The sequence below is a fragment of the Siphateles boraxobius genome, unplaced genomic scaffold (genome assembly GCF_051911475.1).
Source record: "Siphateles boraxobius isolate OS27281-9 unplaced genomic scaffold, OSU_SipBor_1 13, whole genome shotgun sequence".
NCBI lineage: Eukaryota > Metazoa > Chordata > Actinopteri > Cypriniformes > Leuciscidae > Siphateles > Siphateles boraxobius.
The window spans coordinates 24,262,038-24,282,452 of record NW_027508733.1 but is presented as its reverse complement, the minus strand read 5'-3'; positions in this window follow the sequence as shown (position 1 = coordinate 24,282,452).

Below are 20,415 nucleotides of genomic sequence, written 5' to 3'. Positions count from 1 at the left end.
ATGAATCATCTGTTTTGAACGAATCGATTGAATAAACCGACTCACTAATTAAGGCAGTGGCTTGCCGCCATCTAGTGGCAAAGTAGGGGGCTGCGTTCCAAACCGCATACTCAATGAGTAGGTACTTAATTTCAATGAGTACTTACTTAACGAGCGCTAAAAGAGTAGGTACTTTATAGCCAAATCTCGTTGAGTATGAATGCGATCCGGACATCATCCGCCATGTTGACGTTATCGCGTGACCTACGACGCGTTATCACAAGCGCAACAACTTAAAAGATGAACGACACGTTTAATTCATCTATCTGTAAATATCTTGATATTGATGAAACTTGCTCATTTTGTGGTATTGTTGAAGAAACAGCTGCCAATTTATTTTGTGAATACATTTAGGGTTGATTTAAGTTGTTATATTTTAAATGTGACCCACAGTTCCTTATAACGATTGTTTTTAAGAAACCCTCAAAATCTCTTGAATATGTTGTTAATTTCTTTATTTTATACCCAAAAAGTTTCTCCTTTAAGTTTTCCTCTTTTCATGATGAATTTACCTCTCGTTCCATCCCTCAGACTTATAACAACAAAACAATTTTTTAATGTAGAGCCTATTATGAAGAACTATTTAAAGATATTTAGCCTTGTTATTGTTCTTTTTTCCTGTGTATATATCATATTATGATGTACACAAACCAATAATCCTTATGTTTTCTGTTTTGTCATTATGATTGTTCATTGTTAGAAACAACTATGGTATCTTTCTATGATCTTTATGTAATAAGTTTAAATTATATGAGCGACAGGTGCACTAACACTTCATAACATCAGTAACTCGACAGCACAACCTAGAACAGTTTTCCTCGGCGTTTGTAATGTCTGCATAAGGAGACGGGCCGCTGCTCGAAGATCTCCTGTGGAGAAAACTGTTGATTTTATACTCGAAAAATGTAAGTATCGCTCCTTAAAAATTAATATATTACCTCAGAATGAATTGCATTGTTAGCCCACCCCAAAACTTAAACAAAATAATATTAAATGATAACCAATACTTAATTATATTACTTTTTTATATACTAGAAATGATATAATTTAATAAAACAAGCAAAATGTAATTTGTTTTGTCATATGAGTTATGCATGAATACACGCGAACATCTCAATTGTCAGTCAAGCAATGAATTAATGAATACATTAAATAATTATATTTTATATACTGACAAATATAAGAAACATGAATAAATGAGTAAAAGAACAAATAAAAGTAACCATCACACAATAAACAAATGCATATACAATTCAACAACACATGAAACAAATCTTTATTCAAACTACAAGCATGTATTTACAGGCGCTGAACCCCACATACTGCCATCTCAACACAGCGGTTCCCATTCTGCGGCTTTACTCTGATGAATTCACCAGAGGTGACCGTGCCTTCGTGCCGGTTCTGCGCTGCGCTTCACAATCTGAGGCGATAAGGGCAGATGGAGAGATGGAGCGTCTCATCCATGGCACCGTTTCCAGGATTCAGCTCTGGGCTCCTCATCCTCAGTGCTCACACCAGTCTGAATAAAAACACGATTAGTTACTTTATAGATTTGTTTATTTACCTTATTTACAGCACATGTGTCTAATGTCAACACTGTTGACAACAGTGAATTAACGTTATCCTATAATAATGCCACACATACATCACTCAGATGTCTTTTTCATGTTGTGATGTGCTCATCTGCAATATGTCAGTACTTACAATATTTTCCTTTCAGATGTAAATAGACATTTTAAATAAGCGTGTTTAAGATGTTATGTAAATCCACTTTAGAGACGTTACGTGTGCTTAGAGCTCCCCTGTTAGCTAGCTATACAAAACATGTTTTTACAGCAAAATCACAACTATACTATACTGTCTAACTACTTTACACCATCAACAGTTAAAACATCTACTCTATAGTAGTTTAACACATAAGGAACCGTGTTTACTCACATTTGAAAACCCCCGGCGTCGCAATCTCCGTGATGTTTGATAATGACGTCGCTCTCGCGTGGCCTCCTGGGATAGAAGAGTACGCATCGGACAGCACTCAAAAATCGGGCCGGAAGCAGTAAGCCATCCGGGAACTTCTCGCCTACTCTTTTATGAATACTGATGTTTCGAACGTACTGCTTCCTTCACGTACTGTTTTCGCCTACTATATAGTAGGTAAGTAGGCATATTCGAACGCACTTAAGTCCGAATCTCGCGATAATTAGTACGTCACCCAGGTAATTCTCGCCTACTCTTTTGGATTCATACATACTTTTTTGCTCGCCTACTCTTTTTCCCATACTATATAGTAGGGAAGTATGCGGTTTGGAACGCAGCCCAGGGGAGACCGGGGACAGTTGCAACAGGGGATGATTGCAACATGTCATTTTTCTCCAACCAGAAACAAGCTAGAGTAATGACACTCACACTGCACATGCTCAATTGGATGCCCCCCCCCCCCCCCCCTTGCAGAGAAAAATCAAGGAGATTCCTGAGCTTCATCAGGATTTATTGAAGAAAAACTGTTTTTAAAGTATGAAAATTAATTTTCTTGAGCTTTGTTTTTGTTAAACTGTTGTCACTGTTTTTGTGATTCAGCTCAAACTTGTATGGTTTATTAAATGAGTGATATGTTAACTTTAAGCTAGTATGGTTAGCATGTAATAAGGTCAATTGTTTAGCTAGCACGGGAGGTTTTACCATGGCTTACAGGAACGGGGACAGTTGCAACAACTGTTGCAACTGTCCCCGTACAATGCATAAATATAAAAACAGACCACATAGCAGTACTATTTTTAACATTTTTTTCATAAGTTTTTACTTAAATATAATATAGTTCATCAAGTTGAAGGACAGGAGGTTTATGTGTGTGTGCATGTGCGCGCATGTGTGCAGATGTCTGTGACCATGCATAACATTGTTAAAATGAAAAATGATAATATAAAATAGAGGCCTAGTTTAAAAAATGTTTTACATGACAATAGGCTAAATAAAAGCCAATTGCCTCACAAATTGTTCCATTCTTCCTATGTCACTAAAAGCCGACTGTATTTTATATCAATTTGAATATTTGACATCTGCACATAAGGCCTAGTCATCTAGACAAATAATTGTCATCTAATCAAAGCTGATGAATAAAGAACACTAATATTATTATAACTTACATTTCTGGTAATAATCATTTTGCTAACACTGACATAAATTGTAATATATTGCATTTGTAACATGTTGCAACCATCCCCAAACAATGTTGCAACTGTCCCCGGGGCCGGGGTCAGTTGCAACATCTGACTCCTTCAAATGCAAATTGTGAAAAATGTAAATTCTGTAATTATCTTTAAATGGTTTAGACTATTAACATACAGATGTAAGTTTATTGTATAAACAATTGGTTTGTCTAATCCAAATCGTCTCTGAGTAACAGAGCCAAATGCAAAAAGTGTTGCAACTGTCCCCGGTCTCCCCTACCATTCTAATTTTTCAATATTTCATATTTCTGTATTCCAAATTTGATATTTGATACATTAGCCTCAAACGATTATTTACGCAAATTGTAAGTGCTGTGTAATCGCTATCAATTGCTATTGAATTGCACTTGACCTGATGTTGAACTTGACCTGTTCTGTTCCCTTTGTTTGTAAATAGCATCTTGGAATGTTTGGTATTCTTACTTTGGAATGCATTATTGCATTTTTGTTGATGAGGGTGGATTGATGTTTCAGTTTAACTCTGTGTGACATTGTGACATTTAATTTTAATAAGCCAGAAAGATTAACTTAAAAAAAAAAAAAAAAAAAAAATTAAAGAAAAACAAAAAAACAAAAACAAATATTAAACATTTTATTTAAAGTTGATTCCTTGTATCCTGACACATACATGGATTTCTCTGGGCTAAGCCCCGGATATCCACTCACCCTAGAACCGCCCCAATAATAATAAAAACAATAGTATATTGATTAGTTGAATCTAGCTCATATAGCCTATGTTTGTAAAGACGATTTAATTTGAAGAATAACAAATGTTAAATAAAATTACAATTAGGCTATATTTTGGTGTGTTTCTAATTCATTAGCTACAGTTCTCTATGTAAAAACCTTTAAAATGAGTAATTATAATTTTTCACATATAGCCGGATGTTCAGTTAGCCTAAGTTTTTATGAAAAAATTGGATTTAATAATTTCCTCTGCGCAGAAACATAACTAATTAATCAGAAAGTGGTATCATCACACTTACTTTGGCAGCAGCCACAGCTGGACAAAGTAGCGTTATTGGCTGTTGGAGATACCGCTACGAGATGCCGCTGGAGCGACAGCTGGCTGTTGGAGATGCCGCCGCAATTTCAGCTTTGTAGGCCTACAGCTAATTTGATTTAATATCAGAATTGTGCAGCACATCAGAAACTCATTGAACGCATTTCTGTATTAACGGAATAACGGTTTATATTCATATTTAATAAACAGCATTTTCTGAAACATTAAAGTGATATTGACACTTCTTGCTGGAAACCTATAACGTTAAATAGCATGCATCAAGGCTACTCAGAACAATTGCAGCTTTCTCTGATGTAATGGAGAATCAGAAACTCAAAGCTTTATTTACAAAGGATATGCTTACACAGGATATGCAACTCTGTGGTAGGTACATAATATTATTTAGTTAAAATGCAGTTAATAAAATATATATATATTGATTGCTGGAGATGCCGCTGCACCGGAAAGTCCTGGCCGCTGGAGATGCCACCGGAAGTGTCGCTTCGAGATGCCGATGCCGCATTTTGCGCTAGCCCTTAGCCTACTGGATTATCCCCGTAGAACCGGGCCTGGTCCGTAGACAGATGTGTAGGAAACGCCAAACCGAAGACCACTCACGTTTGCTGAGATTGGATAAAGCAGAGGCGGGGAAACAATGTCATCAGAATAATTCCGGCAGGAGACGAGACAAGACAGGCATAGGTGTCATTTACACTGGGGACGCTGGGGACATGTGCCCGCATCACTTTTTGAAAGCATTTGGTTAATGTTCTGAAAAATCAAGCGAACCAAGAAATGTTAAAGGTTTATTTGCACAAATTAAAACATGCAATGCAGTTTAGATACAGAAAGAAACAATGTAGGCTACACTGTCCAAAAAAAGTAACTTAAACAAAATAAACTATTACTGATTCTAAAATGACCCAAAAACATGCATGTGCCGATCAGTAACTTGAACAAACTCTTGACACAATTTCTTCTTGTCCAAGTTATCCATTCTGTCTCATGACAAACATACAAGGCATTCTATCTGGGTTGCAAATCCCACATTGTTTTAATTTTATCTGGTGTTATTTGATGCAGATATGTTGCGTTATTATGCTTATGGTGTGTTTTCTTTTACATAATTATGTAATGAATTTCATTGTAATCATTGACTTAACACGCTGCTGTTTTCTACATTAGACATTAAGCCTTTTCATGTGCTAGTCCTTCGGACAAGTAAATCTGTCATTCACTTGTCCGAGTAAATAAGTTGCTTGTCCGGATTATTTATTTTTTTGTGAGTGTTTTTTATGTTGAGAATTTATTCTGAAGCAATATTCTCATCAGTGTTCAATCAGCTTTGATATTTAAATCGGCATATTATAATATCTGCACCTTTAAAGGTCATTTCCTCCCTCAATCTTATTAAATGTATGCTTCATCTTTCATTTTAAATTCCTTAATTTGATCAATAAATTCAATTTTATAGAATAATAAAACACTATAGGGCTGTTACCCTAGGTAGGGCTGAACAACTTAAATCATTTACACTGAAAAAATTACAATTGCATAAAATAATGTTATGAAATTGATTTAAATATATAAAATAAGAAACGTTTGAAAGAATACTACTTTTAAACACAACGCTAAACCGCCAGTAGATGGTGGCAGGCGACAGTCAATGAGTGAGTCATTGATTCATTCAAACGGCTGATTCATTCAAGAATGAGACAGATATTTATGAATGGGTCATTGAATCTTTGACTCAACCGATTCGATCAAAATGCTGAATCATTCAGTAATGAAAACAGGTTGAGTGTTCCTGTGAGATGCGCCGTGGTTCTGCTGTGATTTTTGTTTGGAACTATTTCGCTGCTGAAACAGAACAAAAACAGGCAATATTGCATCTAAAATGTAATGACTTAATTTTAACTGTTTATTGAACTGTTGTAGGAAATCAGTGTCACATTTTCAATCGTGATGGTATTCAGAAAAATAATTAAGGGTTGCTTAACATATGTTAAAAATATAAAAACTCCACATTTAGATTTTTTATAGGCAGTAGCCTATGTTGTTACTGAGTGTGTGTGTGGTGCGCTCATTTGTGTAGATTTCTCCTCGAGAGGCTGCGGGTCAACAGCACAACCTTACCGTCATTAATAGTCTACATTATCCACAATCGATCGCAACTTACAATAAATGTAATAAAATCAGAATCATTATCTCGGATTATTCTCTCGAGGCTGGCCTCTGGAATATTTTGAGCAGCAGACACAGCGCCCTGTAACGGCGCACCGGCAGGGGACAACTGGTCTGACTGCTCTAAACCCCTCCTCAGAGGGGGCTAGCGTCCCTCGGGAAAGCGCTCGCTGGGCCCGTCTGCGCCCCGACACGAAGGCGGGGTTGGCAGAAGGGACCCCTGAGGGCACCGTGAGAGAACGGGCACCGTCTGAAGCGGTGAACACCTCCCTCTCACGGTGGGGACCACCCTCAGCATCCTGACACCAGTGGCGTCAGGACTTCTTAGACGAAGCCTTCCTAGCCATAATGACTGTCCTCAGATCAGTCTTACCACTAGAAGGCTTCGCCTGAGACTGTCGCGTCTGTTCCCACTGTTTAGAAGGGGGGCCACGAGACGCGACACTCTGCCTTTGTTGTGCCCTATGTGAGGAGCTAGTCGACGGCTTGGTCTGCCCTCGCCCAGCAGACCCTGGGACATGAACATGAAAGCTGCAGCTTGTTTCTTTTCTTCCTGAAATTTATCTATGACCGTGTTTACCGCGTCACCGAATAAACCAGATGGAGAAAGTGGAGCATCCAAAAGAAAAGCTTTCTCTTTATCCTTCATATCGGACAGATTAAGCTACAAGTGTCTCTCTGCGGCCACCAGGGCTGCCATAGAGCGGCCCATTAGTTTAGCCGATTCCCTGGTGGCACGCAGAGATAAATCTGCAGCCTGACGCAGTTCTCGAACCACGTCAGTGCTGAGCTCCTCACTCTCACTCATATCTTTTAAAAGATCGGATTGGTATGCCTGCAATATTGACATCGTGTGCAGACACGCCGAAGCCTGACCAGCCGCCGAATAAGCCTTACCCACCAGAGCCGAAGTATTTCTGAGAGGCTTGGTGGGTAAAGCTGGTGCCTTAAGAGACGAGGAAGACTCAGCAGAAAGTTGGCTAGCTAGAGTCTCCTCCGCCTTGGGCATCGCCCCATAACCATATAACTTAGCCCCCGATATATTAGAATATGAGGAAGTCTGGGGGCTAAACACACGATAAGAGGCGTGTCTCTTCCACGACCTCGACACCTCGGTGTGGAGATTGGGAAGAAACGGAAGGCACCGCCGTGGAGGCTGAACGCGGGAACCTCCATAAGCTCCTCGTGTTCAGGGGAATGAGGTGACGAGTCCTCAACATCCCCTGTCTCAATACTGACAACATCCAGCTCCTCCGAACTGGATAGCTGCAGTATTGGTACCTCAGCCTGGGGGGAAGAAACCGCAATGCGTGCTTCCACACCCGGAACTGAGGCACTGGAACTGGCAGGTAAAGGCTGAGATAAGGCAGAGCCCGTCTCAAACCCCGCTGACAGATCCATTTGCGATCCCCACGACAGGCGCCGCCGCTCTGCCTCGACAGAAGCGGGACCCGAGCCGTGGGGAGTGCGAACCGAACCACTCTCCTCGAAGAGTGAACGTCGGGAGCGGAGCGTTCTTAATGGAAAACGCTCGCAATGCTCACAATCAGCCCCCTCGAGAGCTGACTGGGCATGCTGCACTCCCAAACAAACAACACACAGATCGTGTGTATCCCCACCCGTGAGAAAACGAGAACAGGGGGGAACACACTTTCTGTATTGAGACAACAGAAGCTGTCGCCATTGTGTTCAGGGGTGTGCTTTATAGTTTCCTGGTCGTTGACGTCACTCGTGACGTTCCGTCTCGCCATTGGGCTGATTCCATACGTGCTTCATGACGCACAACGCAAGAGGCGTTCCCGCAGCATTTCACGCAGCTCGACGTTCCTGAAAGGGAACAATAATTTACTGAAGTCAATGTTTAAGTGTTTTACTTTTAAAACTTCTTTATTTTTTATTCTGGATCACTAGGAACTCTCCAGTAGACAAAGCAGTGAAAGTTTCAATGCTGTTCAAGAGGTGGTATGACATAGTTCCCATCTGCATATATTTGATAAACCCTTTAATTCTATTTTTAAAGGGGTGGAAAAACACGAGTTCACTTTTCTAACTTTAGCTAGTGTGAAATGTTGCTGTTTGGGCATAAAAAACATCTGCAAAGTTACAATGCTCAAAGTTCAAAGCAAAGGGAGATATTTGCTTTTAAAGAAAAGGACCAGAACAAACGGCTGGTAGGGACTACACGACATTCCTCCCGGGTAAGTGACATCAGCAATCCTAAAATGTACATAAACCCCGCCCCGGGAACACACTGTCCATGTTGAGAAGAGGAAAAGTTGTTGTATAAGAGTACATTTGTGAGTCAGCTCAAACTTTAGCATCCTTCTTTTCACATGCAATAAAAAGTCACTCTGTGTGCATCTCACAACAGTTCCTATACGAGCAATTTATAGATTATCATGACAGAATATCCTAATTGATGAGTTAACTCCACATCAGCAACATAAATTCATCAACTAACCATTCAGAGACTTCCTGTTGCATTCTACATGTTGTTACTTCTTCACGAGTCTCTCCATCTTTGTCTGACTCCGTTTTAACATTAAAGGCAGGACAGTTTCTGTCATTTTAGTGTCTGCATGAGGTAATCGCAGCTGCCAACACAAGAGCTCTTGAAACCCCGCCCTCTGAGGCAGCTCATTTGCATCTAAAGGACCAAGCACAAAACGTCTACGGTTACGTATGTAACCCTCGTTCCCTGAGTAGGGAACGGAGACGTTACGTCGGATGACGACGAATGGGGTTTCGCTTAGAAAGCCTATCAACTTCGAGTATTACAAAACGAGCCAATGGCAAGGAAATGCCATGGGTCTGCGGAATTTGCATGGCGTAACTCCGCCCCACCTCGTGGGTATAAAAGGAGGAAGCCGGCAGCAAGCAGATATGTTTCTTCGCTGAGGAGCCAAGACTGAGCTCAGGCGATCCCCGCGGTACAGCGGAAAGTGGCAGGCAGACGTAACGTCTCCGTTCCCTACTCAGGGAACGAGGGTTACATACGTAACCGTAGACGTTCCCTTTCGTTGTCACTCCGAGTTACGTCGGATGACGACGAATGGGGTTACCAGTCTAATCATGCCACCTTCTCAGCTGTCTTCCAGTGCCCTGCGTAAATCGAGATCCCTGTCAGCTTGGACAAAGGACTCCATATAACACAGGAATACCAAGGTACACTGGGAAGCATATCCCAAGCTTAGGGGAAGTATGCAATTAATGCCAGCCCGGAGGGGGGGGGGGACTTAGAGAATACACATATGACCCGAAGGAAGCATATGGAAAACACTGGGGTGTCCAGCCGCAGGTGGAATATTTCAACCCCAGGGGTGGCAAGGTGGCTTGCCAAGGGAAAGACACACGCTCAGAGAGGCTTACAGTGTAAATACACATGTGGGGGTCGCTCAGAGGAGGGACCATGCACACGGGAGGCACCTAGCCGACGCACAGGCAATAGACACTGGCGCCGACGTCAGGAGTGCTGGAGGAGCTCAGGGCTTTCGGAGAAGCTCACCTGAGGAAAATATCGCACGTATCCAGTCCGTGGAGTGGAATGGCGAGCAAGCGAAGACACCTGAGCGGGTCCGGTACTAGCTGGTTGAAGCGAGTGCACGAGAGGACACAGGCTCCACTAGGAGATTATAGAATCTGACGAATGTGTTAGGTGTCGCCCAGCCTGCAGCTCTGCAGATGTCTGTTAGCGAGGCGCCATGCGCTAGAGCCCAAGAGGACGCCACACTCCGGGTGGAGTGGGCAGTCACACCAAGGGGGCACGGTCGACCTTGCTGCTGGTAAGCCAAAGCAATGGTGTCCACTATCCAATTTAGACAACCTTTGCTTGGAGAGAGCCTTTCCCTTCAGCTTCCCACCATAACAGACAAAGAGCTGGTCTGAGGTCCTGAAACACTGCGTTCTGTCTACATAGGCGCAGAGCGCGTACTGGACAGAGCAGTGCCAAGGCTGGGTCTGCCTCCTCCAAGGGCAGCGCTTGCAGGTTCACCACCTGGTCCCGAAAGGGAGTGGTAGGAACCTTGGGCACATATCCAGGCCGGGGTCTCAGGATCACGTGAGAGGAAGCCGGCCCAAATTCCAGGCACGCTTCGTCAACGGAGAATGCGTGCAGGTCCCCAACCCTCTTGATGGAGGCCAGTGCAACCAGGAGCGCTGTCTTCATAGACAGGAACTTAAGCTCGACTGATTGCAGGGGCTCAAAGGGAGCACTCTTCAGGGCAGTTAGAACCACTGAGAGGTCCCAAGAGGGAACGAGAGGAGGACGAGGAGGATTTAGTCTCCTCGCTCCTCTCAGGAACCTGATGACCAGGTCGTGCTTCCCCACCGACTTACCTTCGATGAGGTCATGATGTGCGGCAATGGCGGCAACATAGACCTTCAGGGTGGAGGGAGACAGCCTTCGCTCCAGCCCCTGTTGAAGGAAGGAAAGCAAAACACTGATCGAGCATCTCCGGGGGTCTTCTCGGTGAGAAGAGCACCAGTTGACGAAGAGGTTCCACTTCAACGCATAGACGTGTCTCATGGACGACGCTCTAGCGGAAGTGATGGTAGCCACCACCGCTGGTGGTAGGGTACTCAAACCTGCCTCGTCCCATCCAGGAGCCACACGTGGAGGTTCCAAAGATCGGGACGAGGGTGCCATAGGGTGCCCTGTCCCTGAGAAAGAAGGTTCTTCCTCAGAGGGATCGGCCAGGGAGGTGCTGTCGCGAGGAGTACTAGTTCGGGGAACCAGGTCCGGTTGGGCCAGTAAGGGGCAACCAGAATGACCTGCTCCTCGTCCTCCCTGACCTTGCGCAAAGTGTGCGCAAGAAGGCTCACTGGGGGAAACGCATACTTGCGGCCCTGCGGCCAGCTGTGCGCCAGAGCATCCGTGCCGAGCGTGCCCTCGGTCAGGGAATAGAACTGGGCGCAATGGGTCGAGTCGTGAGAGGCAAACAGATCTATCTGCGCGTCCCCGAACTGGTCCCAAATCAGCTGAACCGACTGGGGATGGAGTCGCCATTCTCCAGGGAGGGGCTGAAGCCGTGAGAGCTCGTCGGCTGCACAGTTCAGCGCTCCGGGAATGAAGATGGCTCGAAGCGACCTTAGATGCTTCTGACTCCATAGGAGGAGGTGGCGAGCGAGTTGTGACATACGGCGGGAACGTAGACCACCTTGATGGTTGATGTACGCTACAGTGGCGGTATTGTCTGAACGGACTAGTACGTGTTGACCCCTGAGCAACGCCCGGAAGCGGTGCAGGGCAAGGCGTACTGCCAACAACTCGAGGCAATTGACATGCCACAGCCGCTGGGGTCCTGTCCAGGAGCCCGCAGCAGCATGTCCATTGCACATGGCGCCCCAGCTCGTGGTGGAGGCATCTGTTGAGACACCAACATGCCGGGAAGCTCGTGCCAGGGGGACACCGGCCCTGAGAAAACCGAGGTTCGCCCACGGGGTGAAGAACTGACGGCAGGTCGGAGTAACTGGTACTCGGAACGTGCCGTGTTGCCATGCCCACCTCGGGACTCGGTCGCGAAGCCAAAGCTGAAGCGGTCTCATATGAAGCAATCCGAGCGGCGTGACCGCGGCTGCAGATGCCATATGCCCCAGGAGCCTCTGAAAAAGTTTCAGTGGAACCGCACTCTTGCCCTCGAATTGTCTTAGGCAAGTCAGCAGTGACTGCGCGCGCTCGCTCGTAAGCTGCGCGGACATGGCGACCGAGTCGATGTCCATACCGAGAAAAGAGATCCTCTGCACGGGGCAAAGTTTGCTCTTCTCCCAGTTGACCCGAAGGCCCAGACGGGCTAGGTGCCGAAGCACTAGGTCCCTGTGTTCGCAAACCTGATCTCGAGAGTGAGCTAGGATCAGCCAGTCGTCGATATAACTCAGGATGCGAACCCCTTGTTCTCGAAGGGGAACAAGGGCCGCCTCGACGACCTTTGTGAAGATGCGAGGAGACAGGGCTAGCCCGAAAGGGAGAACCGTGTACTGGTATGCCTGCCCCTCGAAAGCAAACCGGAGGAACGGTCTGTGTCGAGGAAGAATGGAGACATGAAAGTAGGCGTCCTTCAGGTCGATCGCTGCAAACCAATCCTGGGGCCATATGCATTCGAAAACGCGTTTGGCGGTGAGCATCTTGAACGGCATCCGGTGAAGGGAGCGGTTCAGCACGCGCAAGTCCAGGATTGGCCATAACCCACCGGTTTTCTTGGGGACAATGAAGTAGGGGCTGTAGAAGCCGGACCTCATCTCGGCTGGAGGGACAGTCTCGATTGCACCCTTCGCCAGCAGGGTGGCAATCTCTGCTCTCATGATAGGGGCATTGCCACCGACCAAAGTGGAGCGGACTCCCCTGAAGCGGGGAGGAGCCCGTGCGAACTGAATCGCATAGCCGAGCCTGACGGTACGCGCGATCCAGTGGGACAGACGGGGAAGCTCTAGCCAGGCTCCCAGGAACTGAACCAACGGGATCATGCGAGCCACAGGCGTCCCCCCGGAGGGGCAGCGAAGCGGAGTAACTGGCCCAGATGTGGACGGCATAGCGGCCCGGAGAGGGGGCACAGTTAGCAACCGCGCCCTGGCAGAGGGGGCCAGGGGAGGACCAGGCTGGTCGTCCCGCGGGGGCCTGCTCTGCCAGGGGTCTGACGACAGAGGGGGACAGGGGCGAAGCGGTCCGTGGACGGCACGCCGTGTCAACCGCCTCTGGGACAGAGGGGGGCGAGGAGAGCACGGCTTGTGGGCGGCGCTCTGTGTCGCCCGAGAACTCTGTGAGCTCAGGGAAGAGGGGATTGTTTCTGACTTTAACCACATTAGGGTGCTGCCCACCCGTGGGTGAGCAGCGGGGAGTGGAGAACAAAAGATTCTCCCCCGGCCCTCCACCGGGGGAAGGAGTGGTCCTGCTACCACCTCCTGCGAAACAACCATCATCCCTGAGCAGCCCGTCTCAGGAGCGCCGCTTGGCCCGGCGTTTAGCGGGGGGCGGGGCAGGAGAGGGCTGTGGCGCCTTCTTACGGCTTCCTCCGCGACCGGCCCTGGGTGGAGGCTGCTGCGTGGTCCGGGCGGGAGGGGCGGGAGCCGCAGGAGGGCGCCCTCGGCGGGAAACAGGTCGAGGCGTCTGCCCGGCCGGCAAGGTGGAGGCAGCAGCGGGCCGGCGGGGCAGAATGTGTCTGATGGCCTCGGTCTGTTTCTGGGCAGTTGAAAACTGTTGGGCAAAGTCTTCAACTGCACCGCCGAAGAGGCCGGCCTGGGACAAGGGGGCGTTAAGCAGACGGGTCCGCTCAGCGTCCCGCATGTCAGCCAGGTTCAGCCACAGATGTCGCTCCTGGACCACAGCTGTGGACATCACCAAACCCAGGGAGCGCGCGGTAACCTTCGTCGCCCGGAGAGCAAGGTCGGTCGCGGCGCGCAGCTCATCAAAGAGCCCTGGGTTTGTCCTACCCTCGTGCATGTCTCTGAGCATCTGGGCCTGGTAGACCTGCAGAGTGGCCATAGCATGCAGTGAAGCAGCCGCCTGTCCCGCCGCTCTGTAAGACTTCGCCACCAGGGTCGACGAAAATCTACAGGCTTTGGATGGGTGCTTAGGCTCGCCCCGAGAAGAAGCACTCTGAGGACATAGTTGCATGGCAACAGAGCGTTCAACCGGGGGAAGCCCAGTGTACCCACGGGCAGCTGCCTCATCGAGGGGAGGAAAGGCGGATGAGACCAGCGAGCGGTCCCGAGAAGACAGGGGGGTCTTCCAGGACTTCGAGATCTCATCATGCACATCCGGGAAGAAAGGTATTGGGGTTTGCCGAGGACGAGGGTCGGCGGCCTTACCCAAAAACCAATCGTCCAGCCGCGAGCGCTCAGGACAGGGTGGAGGCCTCCACTCAAGTCCGATGCTCGCGGCTGCCCGGGAAAGCATGGCCGTCATCTCCGGATCAGACTCGAGCACAGCCGTATGCACACCGGAAGGTGGCAGCTGTGACGAGCCCTCACTTCCAGAAGAGTCAAACCCGCCTAGTGATGCTGCAACAGACATGGCATCTTCCTCTGTAGCTTCAACTGAAGCACGCGGGCCACCAGAGGGTAGACCCGCGGGAATCAGCGGGCACCGTCATTGAAGAGGGGGGCTGGGGTCGCGGACAAATAGTCGGCGCCTTGTTCCAGACCGTAACCCTCAGGTCACCCTGGCCACCAGCCGCAGGACGGGGGGTGGATGAGGGGACTCTCACTCTTGCGAGTTCACGGAGTCTCGACCGTAATGACGCGATGGTCATGTTCCCACAGAGAGAACATGAGTCATCCACGAGCGCTGCTCTAGCATGATCAATGCCCAAACATACTATGCAACGCTCGTGCCCATCAGAGTCCGATACCAATCTGCCGCAACCAGAAGTACACGGGCGAGACATCTTTAAAAAGACGTGCCACGTGTAAGCTCTTTTAGTGAGAGAAAACTCAAGTGTTGAAGCACCCGGGGAGAAACGCACCGACTGGCAGACCACTGCAACAGATCAGCAGGAAGCACGCTCTCGCCGTAGATCGCCGTCACACCAACACTCGAGGTACTCGTTTGTAAAGCTGACAATTCAGAGATGGCTTGTGGAGAGAAGAATACACTTGGCTCCGAAGCGAAAACATATCTGCTTGCTGCCGGCTTCCTCCTTTTATACCCACGAGGTGGGGCGGAGTTACGCCATGCAATTCCGCAGACCCATGGCATTTCCTTGCCATTGGCTCGTTTTGTAATACTCGAAGTTGATAGGCTTTCTAAGCGAAACCCCATTCGTCGTCATCCGACGTAACTCGGAGTGACAACGAAAGGGAACGGTGTGTTTTTGCTAACCCTCAAAAAGTGACAACTTTAACATGCTATATAAAAATATCTGTGGGGTATTTTGTGCTAAAACTTGTGCTAAAAACACACACACACACACACACACACACACACACACACACACACACACACACACACACACACACACACACACACACACACACACACACACACACACACACACACACACTCTGGGGACATCAGAGATTTATTTTACATCTTGTGAAAAGGGCATTTTACCACTCCTTTAAAACTTTGTTTTACATCAATTAATTGGTAAATGTATTTAAATGGCAGCAGGCTAGATTCATTGGGGACTCCAGTGGTCGCAATCATTGCACGAGTTGTGAGAGTTAATCGCAAGTTGTTGGGGTACCAGTTTATTGCTTACCTGGACAGGCCCACCTCAAGAGTGCAGATCATTGTGGTCTCCAGTTAAGGACAACTGGAAGATGTGTGCAGATGGCATTCTGCCGAGCAAACACAAAGCTGCTGTAAGAAATTTGATGAAATGGGTTTAGGTTTCAGTTACCACTTTCTGTTATGTCAAGGGTATACAATCTTGCTCCTGGGTGGCCAGTGTTGTGTAGGGTTTAGCTTCAACCTGCCTAAACACAATTGTGTTTAGTAATCCTGTTTAAGTGGGATGCTCAAGTATTGCCTGGGGTGCAGAGTGCCAACAATATCCAATTTCCATCAACGCAGGGATTTGCCACCATGGTTCAAGTCCTATGGCATATCTCAAAGTGAAGTGTGAGAACGTGCCCAGAATTATTACCACCTATGCCAATAAGTTTGGTTACTCTTCATTTAGCAAATGTTCCACTTTATAAATGTAAAAAAATAAACACATTTTTATTTTTATTTCCTATTCAAGTTTGGCTGAATAGCCTACATTCCTAGTGCAGCTCAAATGACTGGATTGGCCATTAGCTATGAAAAAAACACAGAGAGACAGATTTAACTGTTCATACTTTTCCCAACTGAAAGGACCCTGGACATCATTATTAAGACCCCAAAGGTAAACAACAATCTAATGATTGGTTTACTATGCCTTTTTTAAAAGCAATTTAAGAAATTTATGAATTTGCAGATGACCATGTCAATGTCAAACTTGGTTCTTCCAATCGCTTTGCCTTTTGAGGCTGTCCAGGCCCAATTGAACAGAAAGGTCAAGGTATCGCTCTCTATGCACCAGGGCATGGTCTTCAAGAGGTCTATTATTCCACTGACCAGTGGAAGGTAAGACATAACTTGACAGACCAGAAAATGGGGTCATTCTATGAAATTATTGAATTTTATCATTTTAAAGGGGTGGTTGATTGCGATTTCACTTTTTTCATTTTAAATAGTGTGTAATGTTGCTGTTGGTGCATGAACAGTATCTGCTAAGTGGCTGAGCTGAAAGTTCAACGTAAGCAGAGATATCGTCTTTTAAAAATCAGGAAGTTTAATGCCTACAAAAACGACTCGAATGGGACTACAACGAGATACTCCTGGGTTTTATACGTAACTAACCCATACATTTACATCAACCCTACCTCCGGAATATGCAATAGGGGCATGGCAATATTTCTGCTGCTTTGTCGAAGAGGAAGAGATATAGTAGAGAGCAGTAGCCATGCCGTCGAAAGTGTGTTATTTTCATCTAGCTGTCAGGTCTTCTGTGTTCGGGCTTCCTACGGACGCTGTAGTTCGTCAACAATGGCTACAATTTATGTTTGATTATGTTCCTGAAAATTACAATCGTAATTTAGCTCTCTGTGCTGCGCATTTTACGGAAGACAGCTTCCAGAATCTCCACTAAATTCAATGCCGGATTCAACAAGAAACTGTTACTAAAGAATGAAGCAGTTCCAAGTTTAAAACCAGAGGCAGCAGTTGTTGGGCCACAACCTACAAGTAAGACTTAATCATTTTAAATGTATTTGCATGTATAATTTTAGACGTAATGCTTTAGTTTTTATCAAGGACGTAAACAAATGCCAGCGCTGGCTTTAATAGCCACTTAGTTATGCTATTTCGTGTGTCTATGACAAACGCGTACAAACATTTTGGACCTGAATTTGTAATTATGTACTAATTTTGTAAATGTATTTTCCATGTATACTTTATTACGTTATTTTTCGATTTGATCAAGAACGTAAACCAATGGCAATGCTGTTTGTAGCTAGTTAGTTCTTTGCTATTTTGTGTGTATAAGACAAACATGTATAAAGTTCAAAAATTATATGTAATCGCAACAGCAAACTTCAGGTGCTGTTATCAGATGTTTTCACGTTCTGTTGGCATTTTAACACAGTTGCCACATGTACACCTAAAGAAAACAATACACCGAGTAAACTAAGTTTTGTGAACAGATAAACGGTTGTTCATTATATCGACAAAACAATTAATTTAAATACTGTAATAATCAGTCATTTATTCAGTTATATTAAACATTTAATCAAGAGAAAACCGTATCTCAAAAGCTAACAAGCAGCAGTAGCGTTTTCAAGTAACAGCATATCGAAATTCTTATATAATAATAGTAGAATAGAATAATAATAATGATTCAAAAATGTACCATTCAGAAACGTTTTGTAAGAGCCGTGTTTGGGGAGGTTCTGCTTGACTCTCTTCATTGCCGCTTTCTGGGTCTGATTCTGGCTCAAGCTGATACGCAGTATTGACACCATTATTTACATTTAACCGGAGCACATCCAGCTTTCGCCTGTAAAGGTAATGGGCGTGAACTTTCCAAAGCAGTTTAGCTAATTGCAACACAGCGGCCCAACTAACCAATCTTAGCCCATTGCTTGTTTCTGAGGGAGTGGTTTCATAGAATCAGGAAGTCAACCGGTCGTTCAAATCATAGCTATCATATGATGTCTATGGTTCAAATGACAGAGGAGAAAGCGGCTTACAACAAAGGTGAAATTTATGAAAAATAAGGCTTAAAAAAACAAAAAAACACGAAGACATGTTATATTGCACCTCATAAACACAGTCATGCAAAGAAAGAAAAAAAGCAGTAAACCACCCCTTTAAAAATTCAATCAGACGTTTAAGAACTTGTCTTGTTTTTTCTGTTCCTATTGTTTCTGTGTTAACTGCTTAGTTCCTGTGTTAGGTTTTGTCGTCCTTTGTAGTCCTTTTTTTGACTAGTTCCCCTGTTCATTAATTTTGATTGTTCCCAGGTGAGTCTTGTTATTTTGTTAACCTATGTGTATTTATATCCCTGTTTTTCCCATGTTCTTTGTCAGGTCTTGTCCATTGTTGGCTGTTTCATTGATGTGCTCAATTTTGTTCCCTACATTTTTTTTGTTTGGGTTTTGTAAATGTGTGCATTTTGATTCTTTTGCTGCAGAAATTCAATACAAAATGGTGAACATGGTGAATACAAAAAATGAATGAACCTTCTCAGAGTAGCTTTATAGAATGTATGGTTTATGATAAAAAAGAAGAAAGAGAAAGAATTGCTGCTGTAAAGGCTTTATTTACAACAGGATATTTCTGCAAAATAACTAAAATATGCAATATAGCTGGCATTTGCAGTATTACTGTATGTTGAAATACAAAAATATACAAACAGAAAAAGCCATCTTCTAATCTGCCCGGTCTCCTGCATTTGGCCACATGTTCTCATCCACATCACACCTGATATTTTCTCTGGCAAGGCATCTTGGGAAGAATCTTTTGGCATGACTTATCCACCCCTGGCAGTGTTCAGCTGTGATGTCGTGGCATGCAGCATCCACTGCATCCAGGAAGGACATTTGGTCCTGTGGACGATGGTCAAAAACCTTCCATCTCCAGGATAAGAAAAACTCCTTAATGGAGTTGAGGAAAGGGGAGTAAAAGAGGAAAGAGACATCATCCTCTGATGGGCGTCAAACCAGACTGTGACTGCGCGAGAATTGTGGAAAGGCCACATTGTCCCATATTTGCATAACTTCAATCAGTTGTTTCTCTGTAGCAATGGGATAAAATACAGGAGATATATTTGTGTTTTAGTTCACAATATGAAAAGCCATTCAGTCTGACTTTAGCCTATAAGTTAGGTTTAAAACATGATGTTATCTGTTCTGACATGCAGTGTGAAAGCATTTGTAAATTTGGCAGAAAAAATCCATTGTTTTGGTATTGGTTGAGCTTATGTAAAAGAAGTTTAAGCAATTTAAATTTGTGTTAACTGTATGCATTTTGTGTCAAAGCAACAAGAAATGTATCAATTGTATAGCCTACAGACGGATGAAAATTGTTAAAAGTATTAAAAAATTTTTTATAGCGATCATAAAAAACTGTAATACACAATGTCAACTGAAAAATAAATATGATGCTAATTATTTATTGTACCAGACAGATGGTTATTACCATCCATTGTAAGATAAATAGAGGTTTCCCCGATTTTGCAGATTTACGTTCCGGACTGGATGAAGGGACAGACATGTGGCCTCTGTGGAAAGGCTGATGGAGAGATCAGACAGGAGTATCGCACACCCAGTGGATACCTGACCAAGAGCTCAGTCAGCTTTTCCCAATCATGGGTGCTTCCTGCTGAGAGCTGCCTTGATGTCAGCCATAAGTGTTTTACTGCTCATCCTGTGACAACAATTTACTCAAATGAAATGCTTTTATTGTATACCATCTTCCCCAGAGTTTCACATGACGCTTGAAACTGTGGAACTGAAGAAGCAGCAAGAAGCAAATAGGCAAGAATCCAAATGCTACTCTGTTGAGCCTGTGTTGCTGCCTGGCTGGCTGTCTGCCAATTAGGACTTGTCATATCACTGTTGGATACCACTGCCTGCCTTCTAGTAAGACATCCAATGAATTTTCATACATTCTCACTGATTTTTTTTCAGTAGCTAGTTTCATGTGATGCTTTTGTTTCAGACCCTGAAATCCAACCTTTCTGCAAATTTGAGCAGTATTGAGAAGACTGAATATCTGAGAGAAACTGCAGAAGCCCACATGGCCCGGTACTGTACAGATGAGTGTGTTTAACTGCTGAAGCAAAATTGCAAAGTAAAAAAAAAAACACAATTAAACAAATAAAATATATACACAAACTAAACATGGGTTAAAGCTCTAAAAACATGTAACTCAATTGCTAGTTTATCAGGTAAATATGTTACTCCCCCCCCCCCCCCTTAATATTAATAAACATGGTC